We start from the raw sequence: 19,975 nt of genomic DNA, 5'->3' as shown, positions 1-19,975 counted from the left end.
AGAATGGATAGAATAGATACGTCTGTGGTTACCTTACAGTCGGTAGCAAAGTCAAATATTAAAGACAGTGTTTCTTTGCACTTTCAAATTTGAGAAGATGGAAAATTTGATTAGAAATAGAAACTTTAGGTTTCTTAACATCCCAATCTCTTTTGCCCCTGATAATCTTTACTACATTCCCAGAGGTTCAAAAATTGTTGTAGAAGATCAAATAGATCAACTGGTGTCTCACATTTCTCACTTTTTGGAATCCTCTAAGGATTATATTGAAAAACGTGCTACTTTGTTAGTTACATTTAGAACAGTGCTAGAAAAACAGGCTGTTCTTAAACTTTATTTTGGTAAGAGACAGGTGAACCTTTGTGGTCAACAACTTCAGATTTTCCCAGATTTAGCCAAGCAGACTCAAATTAGGAGGAAACAGTTCCTCCAGCTGAAGTCTAGTGCTTTGGCTGTTGGCGCTACTTTCTACCTTAGATTTCCCTGTAAGTGCTTAATGTCCTATAGGAATAATAGGTATTCATTTGTGGACCCTTCCCAGTTGGAATTGTTTTTGAAAGATAAACCTGTGATAGAGAAAGATACGATAACTAATGTGTTGGTTGAAGAAAAGTGAAGTAAGAATTATCCTGCTCCAAAAGAAATGTTAGGAAGGAGTGGCGTAATGGTTAGAGCTACAGCCTCAGCACCCTGAGGTTGTGGGCTCAATCCCCATGCTGCTCCTTCTGGGCAAGTCACTTAATCCTCCACTGCCCCAGGTTTGTTAGATAGATTGTGAGCCCACCAGGACAGATAGGGAAAACGCTTGTTTGCCTGATTGTAAATCACCTAGATAACCTTGATAGGCAGTATATAAATATCTAAATTATAAAAATACCTTTTTCTTTCTTTAGAAAGTTTTCTTGTCCTCTTAGGTTCTACAACTGCCTCATTTATGTGGATTAGCATATGATTCAAGGAGTTTTGTGTTACAATAGCGGATGGCATTATGGATGGTGGTTTTTATCCTCGTGCTTTCCATGTTGTCCTGATGAGAAGATATATACAATGAGACCTGAAGATGATGATGACAGCGTTACCTTTCCTAGCACATGCGCATATTTAAGCCTTTTTTCGTGGTGTATTTTGCACATGTGCCGGTCACTATCACCAGCGACTCATCACATGTAAATTTAGCAGCCCTTCATGAAACTAATTTGAATGTGCGCTTTTTTTGAGAGAGAGACTCGTCTTTTTTAAATTGTTACAATAATGCCTGTGACAGTGGCCTGTCGGATTTTATCAAGAATATTAGAGAATCTTCCTTAGTCAATCCATGTGTCCTTCATTAAAAAAGGTGTGGGAAAGGCTGGTGTAAAGATTGTTAAGTGCCTAGGTGAACCTTCAGCCTTGTGCTCCCCATCAATTAACTTTCAGGTTTCTAGGCCCCACTGAACTTTTAATAATTAAACCCAACATAAATTTACCCAGATGCAGATTGCCTGGGCAGTATGGAAAGTGCTCACCTTCCCAAATTGTAATTTGTGTGGCTGTTATTTTAATTATTAAACTACATCTTGTCATCCCAAGCTGCTGTCCTAGTCTACCTAATGGTTAAAACCAACCCTGGGTGTGGGCCATTAGACTCTAGATCCAGGCTGACACAGTCACATAGTAAAAATTGCCATACAGGGAACCTGTGCTCTAATTCAGAGACTCTGGATGGGATCCTAAAAATTTCTAAATAAGTACATGAGCTTTGGACCACATGCTACAATGAGAGAACTGGATGCTGCTAAGGAAATTTAACAATTTTGAATTTTACAAAGTCTATCTAGTTTCTAGTATGTTAATTCTGGTGATGTTTAGTCTGTTGGCTGCAACAAAAAAAGGATATTTTTAGCTCAGTGTATCTTATACATCATCTTGGAAATAAGTGAGATATACAGACCAGCCTTATAGTCATAGATGCCAACATTTCAAAATGATCGGGATGCCAAACACAATACAAATTACCTCTCCCTGGACACAGTAAAGCAGTTTTCTCAGTGCTTGGGGTGCTCAGCATGCTCTGGCACCCACACAGCTGGCTTCTCTGTCTACAGTCAAGACTCATATGACATGTATTTTTGGTGTAGATTGCTGCTGTGTTTGGCTTTTCCAAGTAAAAATGAGACGTGTTTTTATGACTTAGCTTTGTTGTTTGTAAACCCCCCCCTTATTTTCAAGCAATACTCTGCTAAAATTGCAAATTACTTCATTTTGTAAAGCCCCCCCCCCCCAATCCTGCTGATTTGCTTTCTTTCTGCTGTGCTGAATGAAGCTGTTCAGATTATAGCTGGAAGTCTCAAATTACAAGCAGCCACTAACTCCGGATCAGAGAAGCTTTCGTCTGCCACAGCATAGAGGGCTGCCGTGCTCAGCAGGAAAGACAAGAGCAGGTCAATCCCCCACACTTTACTTTTTAATTACAGTGGAATGTGGGACAAAAATGTTGGTTTCTACAGAGGTAAACACGTCATATTGAAATTCTAAAATAATAATAATAATAATAAAGCAAAAGGCATTGAAAGGCTGCGAGTGGAGCACTGGAGATTCGTGTCCATTATTGTGGGTGTTGTTGCAGTATGGCAGTCTGCCGGTGATGCATGGTGCCGCCGCTCCCCCAAGTATTTTTACAGTTTTCACTTAAGAAATTAAAGCCCTGTGCCTGCACAAAAGCATCTTAGACTAATTGTTTCGAGTTGTGCAGTAAGAGAGGCAATGCGTCTGAGCAATCATCCAGGCTGCTTGCTTAGACGCATTAAAAACGTACAGTATGTTAGAACAGCAATAATAAGATTTAAAATTATGTGTAAGCAAGACAGTATAATCATTTCTAAAATATCAATGAAAGACGGAAAAATAAAAACCCAGCTTGTGTGTTTTTATGCGTTCCAGTGAACCCCAGCCATTCCCTTTAAGTAGGCGGGCCGCAGCCGCCCGCCGAAGAAGAACTTTAATCCCCATGGTAACAGTAAGGCGGTGCCAAGCGAGGTCGGCAGCCGGCTGCTGCTGATTGGTTCTGCGGTTTGTTTGGAGGGGCGGCCTCGATCACGTGAAAAAAAAATTTTTTTTTTTTTTTTTTCGCTCTTAGGACGACTTCCTGTTCGAGGTCAAAGCGAGAGGGAGAGGGAGGAAAAAAAACACAAAACCGCCTCTTGCTGTTTCTTGTCAGTTAGCAACAAAATGGCCGCGGCAGCCCTGCTGCTAACGACGACAGGAGCCCAGTGAGCTATACAGGAAAAAAAAACAAAACCCAAAACCCTGCAAAATTTGTTTTGTATTATTAGCATTTTTTTTTTCAACCGGAGGGTTTGGAGAGGCAAAGTAAAGCGATAAGAAGGAAGGTGGAAAAAAAAATTAAAGGAAACCAAGCGGAAGCTTCAATCCCAGAGGACATATTCGGTTAAGCCTTTGCTTTCTGCCTCGTTCTCTCTCCCTCCTCCTCTGGCTGTCTTATCTGGATGGTTTGACTGGGTTTTATTTTGGTTACCATTAAAAAAAAATTGTGTGCGTGTGAAAGACATTAAAAAAAAAAAACAGACAAAAGAGGTTTCAAACCTTTTTATTCATTTGCACTTTGAAACTCAACGGCAGTGAGGTTTATCGGTGTGGATTAAAACTCTTGTAGAAACAGAGAAGGAAAAAAAAACTCTTACTACTGCTCCAGAAAACCTGTATTTTGTCGGGGAGTTTGCTACACTATTTTTTTTATTATTTTATTTTATTTAAGCATAATTTTTGGAGACATTTTTCAGAGGGGTTCTAACTGCATCATCTTTGGCTTCAAATCGGGGGATTATTCGGAAAGCCACCGGTCTCCCTCCTTTCTGCTGGATCAGATGTTACATATTCCTGCTTCGTCGCTTTGTTTTGGGTTTTCATTAGTCCAGTATTATCTGTCTTTCTTTTTGCTGTCCAATTATTATATGTTTTGCCTTTGTTAAACGACACCCCCCCCTCCCGCCCTCCACTTGCCAACTCTGAAGTAGATGAGATTTCTCTGCGTGTTTTGCTCTGTAAAAATAAAATAAAAGAAGAAGAAACTACGGGTACTTTAAGGAAAGAAAGAGACAAAATAAGGAAAAAGAGAGAAAGGAAACGGTAAACCAACCAGGCAAAATAGTCGCTTGTTTCCTTACAGCAAGACTGAGTCAAAAGCTGCCAAAGAGCCCCAAGAGGAAAAAAAGAAAAGGTAAGCCCAAAGGATCGCATAGGGCGATGTTGAACTTTTTGTTGGGTGAAGGATAGAGGCGATACTCTAAGATGTTTTGGACCTAAAATTAAAAATGCATCCTGGAGTGCATCCTGGAGTGAAAAGGGTCTCTTGGTTTATTTTTTTTTTTATTATTTTTTTTTTTTTTTGGGGGGGGGGGGCGGTTGGGATGTAATTTTTCATCGTTTTCATTTCACCATCTATATAGTTTAGGACCAACATTTGTTCCTATAGGACTCGGCGAGACATCTCCTTTGCACATCTTTATTTCATCACCTTGGACAGGCTTGGAGACCTGTCCAGGTGATGCTTTGGGGGCTCAGCCTTGATGGTTGCGCAGAGGGATATTTAAAGAATTAGAATAACGAAATCTGAGAACGTGCAGATAATTTGACTCTTTAAGGGCTGAATTTCTCCATGGCTCATGAAGCCACTGGAAGTTTACTGTTACGTTTTGACGTTATCAAGGTAATACGAAAACATATTGAACATAAATGCATGTATAGAGACGTTTAGTACTTACTGAGATCTAATGACAAATGGATAGGGATGTTTGTTTGTTTTTACAGACAAAATGAAGGCTATAGTAAATGTCTAAAATTGCGTATTTTGTAGTTTTCTAGCTTAAACTGTAACTTACTGGATAGACTTGACATGCCACTTTTTTCATGTTTAGTTAGGTAACAGAATTTCATTTTTCCAGCAAGCTAAACTAGGGAAGAAAGATTTCACTGCAGAATTCTGTTGAGCTGCAAGATTCTTTGTTTCATGGAAGAGACGTATAAAAGTAGTCACTGTTTCAAATTTATCACTATTATCCAGTTTTAACAATTTATCTGATGAAACAAGGTGTTCATCGATAATGCTGTCACAACTTTATCTTTGCTATACATCCAGATCTAAAAGTAACGACAACAATGCATCCTACAAACTCCAAAAATTGATATTTGGAAACAAGTGTGTTACACTGGGAATCACATTTTCACCAAATATTTGTTTCGTTCTATCGCTGGATGCTTAATCCCTTTATATCAGAACCGCCCAGTTATTATTATTATTTTTTTTTCAAAAGAGGGTTTGTCCTATTCTATGAAGAAAGATTCCGTATTAAAAAACAAACAAACACATTTTTTGAATAGGGTATGGATTTTAGAGCGACTAAAATAAGCAGCAAATAAAATTTACACATTTCTAGTTAATTTGAGAAAGATGTTAAGCTGAAATAAATCACTACTGAAAACAAAAGTATTTTTGCTCTAGATTCAATGATCCAGAGCTTTTTCCTTTTTCTTATTAGATAGTCTGTGTTAACATCTTTATAAAACCAAATTTTTTTTTGTGATGGAAGCTGTGGTGGTTTGTACCTAACTAGTTGATTTTCTTGTTAACAGTATGTATTAAACTTTGAAATACTGTAGAAGATAAACTGATCTCAGAACAGTGTAAAAACATTACAGTATTTTTAAAATATCAAACAATTGCTCAATGACTGCATTATTTCAAATAAATCAGTATTTAATCAGTTGATGCCTTAATTACAAGTCTGTAGAGTTGCTATATATAAATCTGTTTAGCATGATTATTTAGGTCTCTTTTAGCTAAACTGATAGAATGCTTTAATTCATTAGGCTGGGTTAAGAAATCAGTGTAAATAGGACTTGAGTTGGTTTACTGTTGGTGCAAATGGTTTCAAATTAGATGTTCTTGTGCATCAGATGATAATATTGAATGTCATTGGCTGTCCAACCTCCAGACTGATCAAATACGGAATTTAGCTAATTTGACTGTTTCCTGTGGGTTACCCCATTATTCAACATTGAGTTGCAAGGTTAACACTTTATAGTGGATTATAGTTTCTTTGGCAGTATTTTTGTAAAACCAGTAACATTTCAGGAACACATTTAATCTTATTGATAAACATATTATTTATGTTTTGTCAGTGTTCTTATTTGCTTTCCCTTCTCAAATTGCTTCCACTGGTGCAATTCATGCTATTCAAATTCTTATTAATTGAACTTGCTGGAATTTAGAATAACCTTTAAATTTGAAACAAAATCATCGCACTCATTGATTTTGGTTTTTAAATGAGTTGATTTCACAACTTTGAATCTGGAAATAATAAAATTCTTAAGAATTGCTTGACAGATATAGAGGTTTATAGGCTTATCTTATTAATGTTGCCAGTGCGCATTAATAATTCAGTTGTAAGAGGAGGAGTCTCATTAATATGTTTTTGAATGTGTATTATAGAGATGTTGGAATGCTTGGTTTATATGATAGACTGAATAACTGTACATTTCCTATCATTATTTGCATTTAGAGCTGCTTTCATAACAGACTTAGCTTATTGTGTTTAGAAATATCAGAAGTGACAGCTCAGGATATGTAAGCAGTAAATCTTCATCTTCCAAAGTAGTGCTGAAGATGTGACTTTCATTGTACTTAAAGGATCTAAATGAAAGCAATATTGTGTAAGTATTTTTAAATGTAACTAGAAAGTTGATTATATATGGTTGTACTATAAAAAAGCAGTTCATTTATAAAAATGACACTGTTGAGATGCTATGTAAAGTATTGGAATGTAGCATTTATATGCCCTCAAAAGAGAATTTTTTTAAAATTAGATGTGGATACTGGCATATGGCCAGTTTTGCATTTGGTCTTTCCCTGTAAATATTGAGTTCATGTGGAGCAGATGTGATCTTCATGAGGTTAGACTAGAGGACAATTCATAACATCTGGAAATATGTGTTTAGTTTTGTGGATAAATAGTTCACCACCATCTTGCATCTCTCACTACCTTCATAATGAAAACAGTAATAATAATATAAGGGCCTATGTGCTATGTATTTTCCCATGGGCAAACAATAAGAAAAAAACCCTAGTTAATATATCAGGCCCGTTGGAATCATTACTTAGGAAGGCTTATTTATTCAGACTTCTAACCTGCTTTTCCAAAATAATGTTCACCTCTTATTAACACTTAAAACACACTCCACTCAAATCAGCTCACCTGTAATACATTATGCACTTCCCTTTCACATAATTCACTTATTGTAACTAGCATACTGTATGCATGTACATTTCCAATAGCCATATCCTTCAATCAATTCCATGCTGTTTTGAATAATAGATATGCAGACAGCTGATGTAAACTTCATATGGAGATTGTTCCACCTCTCTCAGATCCTAGCATTTAGAACATCTCAGTAGGTAGCTTATTGCAATCAATTTACCCTTGTTAACATTATGGATATTTGGTTATGTTTCTTCATTAATATAAACTTAGTACTGTTTCCATGTTCCAACCCTTGTATTACAGAAGGTACTCTGTAGATGAACTCTTATCACATTGTAATATTTTTCAGCGCTCTTCTAAAGTTTAAAACAAACCCATTGATGGGGTGGGGAAAATCAAAATAGGTGGCAGGAACAATATTACCATATATACTGTACTCTAATATAAACCAAGATTTGGGGGTCAAAAATGGCCCAAAAATTGAGGACTTGGTTTATATTTGAGCCTTCTTCCAATGATGGTGCTTTTATCCTCCACTCTCCACCCAATGACTAGCACTGCTATCCCTCCTGATGACTGGCACTGCTATCTCCCCCACCCTCATCACTTCTGTCCTCCACTACCTACTCCGCTCTGCCCCAGATCGACATCACACTTACAGTTGTGGTGCTCAGGAAACTGACCCTCTGATGAGAGGGTTTGAGCATCTGCGCATACTCAAGGCCTACTGGCTCCTGCTGTCTAAGGGATTCTCAAAGAGAAGTCCAACAAGCCTTCAGCATGCCCAGATAGATAGATGCTCAAGGCCCCGCATCAACCCAGTGTGGAGCATTGGTGTTTACTTCCTGAGTATCAGACCTTTAAGTGCGATATTGGGCTAGGGGGAACGGATAGTGCTTAAGTGAAAAGGATTTGTCTTCACTGTCATTCATTGCCCCTTCCTCTCTGTTGAGGGTTGCTTCATCAGGGGCTGGTGTGGAAGGAGAATCCGGGTCCCTTTGGTCTTATGACCTAGCCCTTGAGGGGGCAAAATTGAGGTGCACGGACTACGTTGATGTGGTCATCTCCATGAAGCATTTGACGTTGGTGGCATATTCCAGGATCTGGTGGACTTTTGTTGCATGGTGTGCCAGGAGGGAGTTGTTGCCCTGCTTGGCACCTGTGTCTCTTATTCTGGGGTTTCTCCAGGAGGGCCTGGATAAAGGTATGGCCTTCGGCTCACTGAAGGTGCAGGTGTTAGCTTCCGAGGATGGATGCAAAATTCCTCTCGCGGCACACCCAGATGTGGTCTGGTTTTGGAAAGGGGTGAGTTGGCTTCGGCCACCTCTCTAGCTGGTGTGCCCAGAGCAGAAACCTTAATTTGGTGCTGCACACAGTGCAACGACCGCCCTTCAAACAATTGTGGCAGGCATCTATTAAGGATCTGACTTTGAAAACAGTTTTCTTGGTAGTAATTGCTTCAGCTATACTAGTTTCGGAATTGTATTCCTTGTCTTGCTGTGATCTGTTTTTGCGCTTTAAGGGAGGGATGGGTGTTCTGCGCCCAGGTTAGTCTTTTATTCCAAAGGTGATGTTGACCTTTCACTTTTATCAATGGGTGAAGCTCCTCTCATTCCACAGAGAGGATTGCGGGGACCAGTTTGACAGCCTTTGTCTTCTGGACATCTGTCGAGCTGTCCTTCAATATCTGGAGGTCACCAATGAGTTCCAGAAGTTGGATAGGCTTTGTTTTCGTGGTAGGATAGAACAGGACAGGCAGGTGCTTGGCCTTAAAGCTCTCTATAGCTAGGTGGTTGAAAGAATCTGTTGGGGAAGCAGCCTCTGGCGGGCCCATTCAACAAGGCACATGGCATCCTAGTTGGCTGAAATGACTCTATTGTCTCCGGCAGAGATTTGCAAGGCTGCCACCTGGTCATTGATGCATATCTTTCTTAGGCGTTACCGGGTGGATGTCTGGTCATTTTATTTTTCAAATTTTGTTGGTCTCTGGTTCTGGTTTCTGTTTCCTTCTGCTTTTCTTTACTCACTCACCAGGGTTTCCTGCCCATTTGACATTTATTTCACCATCTTGTATTTTTCCCCATGTTCAGCATCTCCCTTCTCTGTGTCTCCTATACGTACGTCCCTTCCTAGTATTTCCCCTGTCTTCATCATCATCATCACCATTCTATATCCCCAATCCCTTTCCCCTGTGTCCAGCATCACTCTTCTGTGTCCCGATGTCCCCCTCCCCCCCAAGTCCAGCATTTTGATGCTTGATGTGGATTGGAGGGGGGGATAGAAGGGGAAATTTCATGACTTCTTTGCTTCCAGGTCCAGACTTGTGATCAGGGAAAGGAAGATCACTTGGTCCAAAGACAGTTCACCAATTTGTCTCTTTCCCAGGCTGGTGGAGAGGATCTTTATCTAGGCCCACAGAAAATGCTGTAGGCAGAGTAACAGGTGGCTGCATGAATCATAGTGGTTATTGTCTGTCTATTGACCACTGCTATGGACGCTGACCCTTTATTATTGTCAGGACCCCAGTCTCCCACATATCCACAATTGTGGGAATGATTGCACAATCTGAGCCTTGCTCAATCATCATAAAATCGATGCAGGAGGCCATGTGCCAATTTGAACTGATCTTGCAGCATCTGATTGGCAATATCTTTTCAACTCCCTCTCGCAATAGGCTGAAATTGATGTACAAATTTTAAAAAATGCTATTGACAATAAAATACCCATAATTGATCAGAAATATTAAATGGCTAAATTATCAAACATTTTGTAATTTAAACAAATCTATAATACAATTTAAATTATGAAAATAAGTTCAACTTAAACATATAGTACAAAAAAAGTAAAACACTAAAATAAACACAAACCCAGCATACTAATCAACTTAATATCTGTCCCCAAATCATAAAACTCTTGGGAATACATCAGTTAGGGAAATATCTTAACATTCAAATTCAGAGGAACATGTTCTTAAACCATTCCCTCTTCCTGAACATGTTCTTAAACCATTCCCTCTTCCCAAGCTGATCCAGCTGGAAGCAGAAGTGCTTCAAGACACAGTTTCCACAATTGCACCCCCCCACCCCTCCAAACTCAGCTACTTTGATCTGTGTAACTTTAAGTTGGCCTACATGGCCAGGCTCATGGCTGCACTGAATGGTGATGCTTTTCACCTCCTGCCATTGAATTAGCACAGAATGGGGAAGGAAGTTCATGGGTTAAATGGTGATTGTTACGTCCCTTCTGCATTCCATATGCATATTCCATATATTCAATCCCAACCCGCAGTCCGGGAGTTGCAAAAATACACTTTTCTGAGTACATACTCCACCCCCTTAGCCTGAGAGCTAGTAAACATATCCAGTTACAATTTCTGCAAGCAATCTTGCAAGTCTTTTACATAAGCTCTACTACTTGTTTTTATTTTACAATTTGTTTCTTGGTGGAGTCGGTGCCTTGAGACCCCTCCCCGGTGGTCCCCTGTTCAAGAAAAGGATGCAGTTTTGCGGTGCTGGACTGCAGCTTCACAGAGAAGCTCTGGTGGATCTATGGAGCCAGTCTGCTGTGTGCTACCTTCTTGAAGTACCTGGGGTCCCTTCCCCTGGGAGTCTGCTTGCCAGTGACCTTGTCACAGGTTTCATTGCAGGCTCTATGCATCTGGAGTGAAACCAACCCAGGTTTCAAGGCACAGACGAGGATCCATCGGGGCAGAGGTCATAGTTGGTCTCTGGCTGGATGCCAGTCTGAAGATTTCAAGTCTGGATCCATTTGGAGCTGTTTCTGAGGCAGAAAATCCTTTTCCTCCATTCAAATGTTTAAAGCTGCTGACAGTCTGGCACTGCATACTGCGAGTAAAGCTCCGTTATCTCTTATGGGAATTTGGGGGGTGGCTTGTAAAACGATTTTGAAATCGTTTCTCACAGTTTCTGAGGGTAGGGTTCAGGTCCCCCACCTCCCCAGACCTCAAATCACTATTTTTTAATTTTCGTTTTTTCTTTATTTTTGCTGTATTTGGTGCGAATTCGTGATGGCGGCCATCTTGGATTTTAAAATCGATCCTGTTTTCTACTTTTTATTTCTATCTCAACCTCTTGATTTGACACACAATCGTTTGGGATGGACTCCCCAGCCCCTAATCTGTTGAATATGGACACTGGTTGCGCCGAATTGGTGCCGATCAGCGATTGTATAACGTGTGCTATAGGGAGCTGGGGAAGGGATCAGAAGTTTTGGACTTTGTCTCCTCCGAGTAATCTTGGGCTGGGGAGCTGGCCTGGGTCTGTGCCTTCTGAAAAACATCTCGCCCAGAGGCCGTCCTGGAGTCTGATGCAAAATGCCTGTTTTCTGAGTCTGGGGACTCTTTTGATGCAGCGCATGTACCTCAACAGAGCCCTTCCATGGTTGCAGAGTGGGTCTTTTCACTGGATTTTATTTGGCTCCTCTTAAAGGCATATTCCTCAGACCCCGTTTGTTTGACGCAGCCGGCAGACACGTCCTGGCTTTTTTGGTCTGTTGTGCCTGTGGTGAAGCTTTCTGTTAAGGAGCTCTCTCATCTGGCTATAAGAACATAAGAATTGCCGCTGCTGGGTCAGACCAGTGGTCCATCGTGCCCAGCAGTCTGCTCACACGGCGGCCCTCTGGTCAAAGACCAGCGCCCTAACTGAGACTAGCCTTACCTGCGTACGTTCTGGTTCAGGAGGAACTTGTCTAACTTTGTCTTGAATGCCAGACCTTGATTGCAGTAGTTGCCATGCAGATATTATGATTGTCCTGTCTCCTGCCACTGTCTTTATTTTGGATTCAGCTGATGCTTTTGCTGAGACTCATCTCCTTGACGTCCAGATTTGGGATGCTGGCCCTTCTTTGCATGTTTTTAAGGAGGCTTCTGTCTGCCTCTTTACAGATAATGATCTGAAAGATCTCTATTTGGATTCTCCACCTTTCATTTCTCATGCTTTGGTCCTGGACCGTTCTTCTATGTCTTTTTTTTCCATTCAGTCCATAGCTTCTTGGTCTGCTTTCAGAACAATGCGATACTTCAGAAAGCTCTTTCTGACCTTCTAAAGCTATGTGTATGTTTTATCACCTGATTTTTGGCAGGTTTGAACAGCCTGAGGTAGAGTCCGCCATGGCGCAGGTTATCCTGCACACAGCCCTCCCTAGTGATGGGGGGAGTTAGGTTTAAGGACTCTCAGGATCACAGGGTGGATGTTATGTTACAAAACATTCTTTTCTAGCGGCAATCTCAGGTAGCCAAGCAGTGGTGGCCACTTCCTTTTTGGCACGTGCCTGTCATTCCAGCCTGTGCAATGTGTCCTCTGTGGAGGTGCATGCCTGTCCTTTGCTAGTGATTGGTGTGAATTAGGTGCTGGTGATCTCATTCGAGTTCTTAGTACATTCTCTGCTGGTGCAGTGTCTGTGTGCTGAACTCTTTGGATCTATCGTCAGATGAGGACGCTGCCTCGAGGATCACCTTCAGCGGACATCTTTCTACATAGGTGTGACTGAGTGCTGCCCTAAGTCGCTCCCTGTGAACATGTTTCTCTGGAAGTTGGGAGGGTATCGCAGTACTTTTCGTTCCTCCCACAGGTGTCATTAGGGATACTTAGGTTTTTCCTCCCAGAGACATTCCCAGGGCTATGCGCGCGTTATGGTTCCAATTCCAGGGGTCGGGCATGGCTTCCTCATCATGATGGCTGACTTCTTAGTTTTGTCAGGAGTGAACTCGACTTTCATCGGACACTTGTAAGTCCTCCTTTGCCCGCCTCTGGCTTGGTTTCTGGACTCCATCAAGTCAATCGGAACAGAGTCCAGGGTCCACGATACTCTGCAACGCTTCTTAGACACTGGGATGCTGGAAGCTGTTCCAGAACATGAATGGGGCCTTAGGCGGATACTCCTTATACTTCATCATGCCTGAAAGGCTCGGTGAATTGGAGACCCGTTCTGGATCTAAAGTCGATCACTTGTGAATTCCCTTCTTCCAAATGAATAATGGAGTATGCGGTGATAGCTGCTGTCTCTTCAGGAGAGTTTCTAGTGTCAGTGGAGTACACGGTGATAGCTGCTGTCTCTCCAGGAGAGTTTCTAGTGTCCTTTGGTCTCTCAGAGACTTACTTCCATAGTACAGTTTGCCCGAAGCATCAAAGGTTTCTGAGTTTCCATGTTCTGCAACATCATTTCCAGTTCACAGCTCTGCCCCTTGGCCTTGTGACGGTTCCCGCACTTTCGTCAAAGTGATGATAGTTGTGATGGCTTTCCGCTAGCAGGGGGTCCATGTCCACCCTTCCTAGGACAGCTGATGATCTGGGCTCCGTCTCGTCGGGTGTATGAAAGTGAGGTGGAGATGATAATGTCTCTGCTGCAGGTATTGACAAGTTTAGGAATAGATGCTTAGTGTCCTCCCAGACCCTGGAGTTTCTGGGGCTTCTCATCATCTCCAGATAGGGTTGTGTATTTCTTTTCAAGACACGTAGAGATCAGAATTCTCCTGGATTGTCTGGCTCCCTCGGCCTGGTTTTTTCTGCAGGTTCTGAGTTCTCGGGCATTCTCTTTGGAGGTGATCCCCTGGGCCAGAGTGCCCATGCTCCCTTGATGGGAGTCCGTCTTATCTTGGTGGTCTCTGCAGAATTTTCCCCTTCGGATGCTGCTCCTCTGGATGGTGCCAACTAGCAGCAACTTGAACTGGTGGATTCAGGGGGAGGCTCTCGGCCAGGTCTGGCTTCTTCAGATTTCTGATTAGATGACTCTTAGGATGGGTGCCAGCCTATTGGGTTGTGGGCTCACTGTGGGGGCAGAAACTTTGGTTGATCAATCGTCTGGAGCTTCAGGCAATTTGACTGGCACTTTTCGCTCTCCAGCTCCTTCTGAAAAGACCAGCAGTGCAAGCTTCTTAGACGCCACAGCGGTGCCATATGTACATAACCAGGGAGCTTGCATGGCAAATACTGACTATAGGAAGAAACTAAGGATTCTAACACCGATGTTATCCATCTGGGAACAAATGACCTGGTCAACAACTCCACACTTGCAGCGCAGAAAGCTTTTTGGGATCTTGTAGAGGGCTTGAAACCTTTTGTAAAGACTAACTTTTTCAGAAGTACTGCATGCATATGGAAAGGGAGAGCAAAGAATAAAAACCACAGAGGACTTCAGTAGGTGGCTCAAAGCCTGGTGACATGAAGAAGGCTTTAGGTACATAGGTGGATGGGGAAATACATGGAAAGACAAGAGAATATATTGTAATGATAGGTTACATCTTACTATAGCTGGAAAAAGAATCCTTTCTGAGAAATTTAGACAGTGTTTCTAGGCATTTAAACTAGAAGGTGGGGGGTGGCATATGTATGAAATACAATTATGGAGGCCATCCCCAGCAAAAGACGAGATGTGATGGTAGTAAAGATAGTAACATAAACAATATTAGCAATTCACTTCTTAGCAATGTAACAGGAAGTGAAACTAAACATAAACCTATACAAAAAACCGAGTTTACCACTGAAAGATAGCAGTCTAAGCAACAAAGTTCATGATCTGCAAGCCCTGATGTAGAGGCAGACCTGGATATTGTTGCTATCACAGAGACATGGTTCAGTGACTCCCATGGATGGGATGCAAACATGCCAGGATATAATCTTTTTAGGAAAGACAGAGATGGTCAAAAAGGTGGAGAAGTAGCTCTCTGTAAAGATTGCTATCCAAGCGACTGAAATGCAGGGGACCTGGGGAGAGGAAGAAGCAATATGGATCACTTTGATAAGAGAAAATGAAACTTCTATCTACTTGGGTATAGTCTACAGACCTCCGACTCAATTGCAGCAAATTGATAAAGATCTGATTGCAGATATCCAAAAGTTCGGAAAGAAAGAGGAAGTGCTGCTGTTGGGTGACTTCAATTTGCCATATGCGGACTGGAAAGTTCTGTCTTCGGAATCAGAAAGAAGTAGGGAGATTGTGGATGCATTTCAAGAGGCTCTGCTCAGACAAATGGTGTCTGAACACATGAGGGAAAAAGCGATACTAGATCTGGTTCTCACAAATGGGGAGAGTATTTCTAATGTTCGAGTGGGTGCCCACCTGGGAAATAGTGACCATTAAATAGTTTGGTTTGATATAACAGCTAAAGTGGAGAGCGGCCGCATAAAACTTAAAGTCCTAGATTTCAAACATACGGACTTTAGTAAAATGGGAGTGTACCTAAAGAAAGAGCTGTTAGGATGGGAGGGACGTAAGGAAAGTGAAAAAACAGTGGTCTAAGCTGAAAGGAGCAATAAAAATGGCTACTGACCTTTATGTGAGGAAAATAAATAAAAACAAGAGAAAAAGGAAACTATATGATTTTCTAAACTTGTGATGGAGAAAATAAATGCAAAAGAGTTGGCATTCGTGAAATATTAAACAAACCCCAAGAAGAGGAGTACAGAAAGGAATATCGGGTGAAACTGAAAGAAGCCAAGAGAGATATGTCTGGCGCAAGCAAAAGACCAAGTGACTAGAAATGTAAAAAAGGGAGCCAAAATTTTTTTCCAGATATATTAGTGAAAAGAAGAAGAAAAATGGAATTGCGAGAATGAAAGATATGTATCGATTTGTGGAGAGTGATGAGGAAAAAGCAAATATGCTAAACAAATACCGATTTCCCCATATATAGGCTGTTTATCATGCATAGAGATAAACCTCAAAGATGTACTAAAGCAGATAGACAGACTAAAAGCTGACAAATCTCTGGGCCCAGACGGAATCTACCCGAGAACACTGAAAGAGCTCAGAGACGAAACAGCGGAGTTACTGCGGCAGATTTGCAACCTAACCTTGAAAACAGGGGTAATCCCGGAGGACTGGAGGATAGCGAATGTTACACCTATCTTCAAAAAGGGATCGAGAGGCGACCCAGGAAACTACAGACCGGTAAGCTTGACCTCAATTCCGGGGAAGATGGCTGAATCATTGCTCAAGAAAAAGGTATCAATGAGCATTTAGAAAAAAATAATCTGATGAGAACAAGCCAGCATGGTTTCTGTAAAGGAAGATCATGCCTAACGAACCTACTGCATTTCTTTGAGGGGATAAGCGAGCAATTGGACAAGGGTGTCCCCATAGACATCGTATATCTCGATTTCCAAAAAGCCTTTGACAAGGTACCTCATGAGCGCCTACTGAGAAAACTGTGGAGCCACGGGGTGGTAGAGGACGTGCACAGATGGATCAGAAATTGGCTGGCAGACAGGAAACAGAGGGTAGGAGTAAAAGGGCACTACTCTGACTGGAAGGGGGGTCACAAGTGGGGTCAGTGTTGGGACCGCTGCTGTTCAATATATTCATAAATGACCTGGAAATAGGGACAAAGTGCGAAGTTATAAAATTTGCGGACGACACAAAACTCTCCAGCAGAGTCAGAACTGTTGAGGAATGCAAAGAATTACAAGGAGACCTGAACAAACTGAGTGAGTGGGCAAAAAGATGGCAGATGAGCTTCAATGTAGAGAAATGTAAAAAGTCTTTCATGTGGGGAAGAGGAACCCAATGTACAGCTATACGATGGGAGGGAGGGTACTGGAGGAAGGCTGCCTAGAGAAAGACCTGGGGGTTTTGGTGGATAAAACAATGAAGCCGGGGCGCAATGAGCAGCGGCCTCAAAGAAAGCGAACAGAATGTTGGGCATAATCAAAAAGGGTATCACTACCAGAACGAAGGAGATTATTCTACCACTGTATCGAGCGATGGTGCGCCCACATCTGGAGTACTGTGTCCAATACTAGTCACCCTACCTTAAGAAGGATATGGTGATACTCGAGAGGGTCCAGAGAAGGGCAACAAGGATGATTAAGGGCATGGAAAACCTTTCATATGCTGAAAGGTTGGAGAAGCTAGGGCTCTTTACCCTGGAGAAGCGGAGACTTAAGAGGGGACATGATAGAGACTTATAAAATCATGAAAGGCAAAGAGAAGGACAGATTCTTCAGACTAACAGGGCCAATAAAAACAAGAGGGCATTCAGAAAAATTGAAGGGAGACAGATTCAAAACAAATGCTAGGAAGTTCTTCTTCACTCAGAGGGTGGTGGACACCTGGAATGCGCTCCCAGTGGAGGTGATAGGGCAGAGTACACTATTGGACTTCAAAAAGGGATTGGATGACTTCCTGAAGGAGAAGGGGTTTGAAGGGTAAAGATAGAGGGTATCTATACAGGTACTAATGAATAGGGAATAAAGAATTTAGGTAAGGACTTACAGGTCATGAACTTGGGGGCCGCCGCGGGAGCGGACTGCTGGTCTGACCCGGCAGAGGCAATGCTTATGTTCTTATGAGTAGTGTACCTTTGTGGTCTCTCTCGTTCCAGGCAGGTATATATGGGAACTCCCTTCGAATGCTTTCTTGTGTTGGATATAGTAGTCCCTAAAAAGAGCATGGCTGGAACTGCCTGCAGGGTTCAGTTTGCTGAGGAGGGATGTTCTGAAAGTCTTTACACTGGACCTGTCAACTCCTGGTTGGGTGCATATACACCCTGTTTGGATGTTCTCTCCCCCTGGTCTGTGGGATTCCTGGGTATATAGGTTTTTACAGAAGTTGCAATAAAAAAAAATTTTTTCTCAGATTTTCAATATGAAAAGGACTAGTTCGTAATTACTGCCAAGTCAAGATGATTCCCTCTGGTCCTTTACATCCAAATTTATTAGCGTTTAGAGATTCTTCAAGATCTTCAAGAAGTTGAATTGAAGTATGCAAAATCTGTAAAACATTTTAATATAACCTGTGATGAATGGAAGGCTATGCAAGATCTGCGGTATGACCCTTCTGTGGTCATTACTCGGGTGGATAAGGGTGGGGCCATACCAGTGATGCATACCTGATAGATGCACATCGTTAATTGGATGATCAGTTTTGGACGTTTTGTTCATTGGCCATATCAGTATTCTAGTAATATTTATATTTCTAAATCACAACTTCATGTAGTTACTTTTGATCCAGTTTACAGACTTGTCATCTATTATGTTTTCAGACTTTTATATTTGTTTCCCCCCTTTTAGAGTCTGCTTTGGTGCATTGTTTTTCTACATTGAGTTTATGCACATAAATCACTCCCAACGTAGGTTTCTGCTATCATCATAAGTAGTATATATAGTATGAGTAATTTAGACCTATTGAATCTGTTTCATATGTTTTCGTTTTATTTCATAGTACCTCACATTAATTTACATAGGGGAATGGGGCTTGATATACTGCTTTTTCTGTGTGGTTTACATAATCAAAGCAGTTTACATATTTTTGATAGGTACTTATTTTGTACCTGTGTGTATATTGATTGTCTATCTTCTCTGCTGTTGAGTGTATATCTTGCAGAGGAGTAGGCTCTTCTGGTTTTTGTCCGGTACCGTACAATATAAATGTTAATTTTTTGATGCTTATCAATAATAATAAAATGCTAGAGCGCGCATGCGCTCTTGAAAATTCGTGAGTCCTGGCGCCGTGAGGTGTGCTTCTGTGGCAACATTCTAACCTCACGGCGCATGTGGGGGCTGAAGGCGCGCAACTGTTCTCTCTCCCTATCCTCGGCGTGTCACTGCCTGCCCTCACTCACCGCTGCCTCTCACTGCGCCGTGAGGTGGCAACATTCTAATTGACACCTCACGGTGCTTGCAGGGGCTGGATGCGCACGCTGCGACTGTGCTCTCTATATACCTTCTGGCTCCAGCGGACTAGGCAGCACCAGTGGCAGCAATGGTGGACAGCAGCCCCGCTCCGGCCGTTGACCCTCCACAAACCTCCCGGCTCCAGCGGCATAGGCAGCACTATAAACACGCTGCTTCGCGCCCTTCTCTGCCGATTTCCTCTGCCGCGTCTCTGATGACATCATCGGAGACAGACGCGGCAGAGGAAATCGGCAGTAGAAGGCCACGAAGCAGCGTGTTTAAAGTGCTGCCTACGCGGCTGGAGCCCCGAGGTTTGTCGGCTGTGGGAGGGTCAGGAGCAGGCCAGATCGAGCAGGACAACGGCAGTAAAAGAAGGGGGAGGGGCCGAACGGAGCAGGGAAGAGAAGGTAAGAGAAGGGAAAGGGGGATGGGGGAAAATGCTGCTACTGCTTCTGCACAGGAAAGGGGGGATAGGAGGGAAATGCTGTTGCTGCTGCATAGGGAAGTGGGATGGAAATGCTGCTGCACAGGGAAATGGGGAAAAAATGACAGACAGAGACAGCGGAGGGAGGGAGACAGAAAGAAAGAAAGACACAGGGGCAGACAGACAGACAGAGAAAGGGGGCCAGAGAGAGAGTCAGCGGGAGAGGGAAAGGGGGCTGCTTTGGGGGGGAGGGGTGTGCTTGGGGCAAACAGCTTTGCTCTGGGGGGAAGACAGAAGGGTCCATGGGGAGACAGGGAGAGGGAAAGGGGGCAGCTTTGTGGGGGGAGGGGTGTACTGGGGGAGACAGAAGGGGCCATGGAGAGATAGGGAAAGGGGGCTGCTTTGGGGGGAGGTATGCTGGGGACAGACAGCTTTGCTCTGGGGGGGAAGACAGAAGAGGGCCATGGAGAGACATTTGGGGGGGGAGGTGGTTGCTGGGAGCAGACAGCTTTGCTCGGGGGGGGGGGGGGAGGGGGAGACAGAAGGATACAGACAGCGGCCAAGGAGAAAGAGATAAAGAAACACAGACAGACAGACAGACACATCTATTCTAGCACCCGTTAATGTAACGGGCTTAAAGACTAGTTAAATATATTTTGTAAACA

General features: G+C 42.5%; 1 protein-coding gene across 5 annotated transcripts in view; it reads left to right on the top strand.

The window, feature by feature from the left end:
• The first annotated feature begins 3,120 nt into the window (after positions 1-3,120).
• The window catches only part of TNRC6C (trinucleotide repeat containing adaptor 6C), a 351,118-nt gene continuing 334,263 nt past the window's right edge, over positions 3,121-19,975 (top strand). For all 5 annotated transcript variants that reach the window (XM_033960128.1, XM_033960129.1, XM_033960125.1 and 2 more), the window contains exon 1: positions 3,121-4,216. The gene's annotated coding sequence lies outside the window, so the exon portion shown is untranslated. The remainder of the gene's footprint in view (positions 4,217-19,975) is intronic.

Source organism: Geotrypetes seraphini, chromosome 10, assembly GCF_902459505.1.
Source record: "Geotrypetes seraphini chromosome 10, aGeoSer1.1, whole genome shotgun sequence".
Lineage (NCBI taxonomy): Eukaryota > Metazoa > Chordata > Amphibia > Gymnophiona > Dermophiidae > Geotrypetes > Geotrypetes seraphini.
This window is presented reverse-complemented; position numbering and strand designations above follow the sequence as displayed.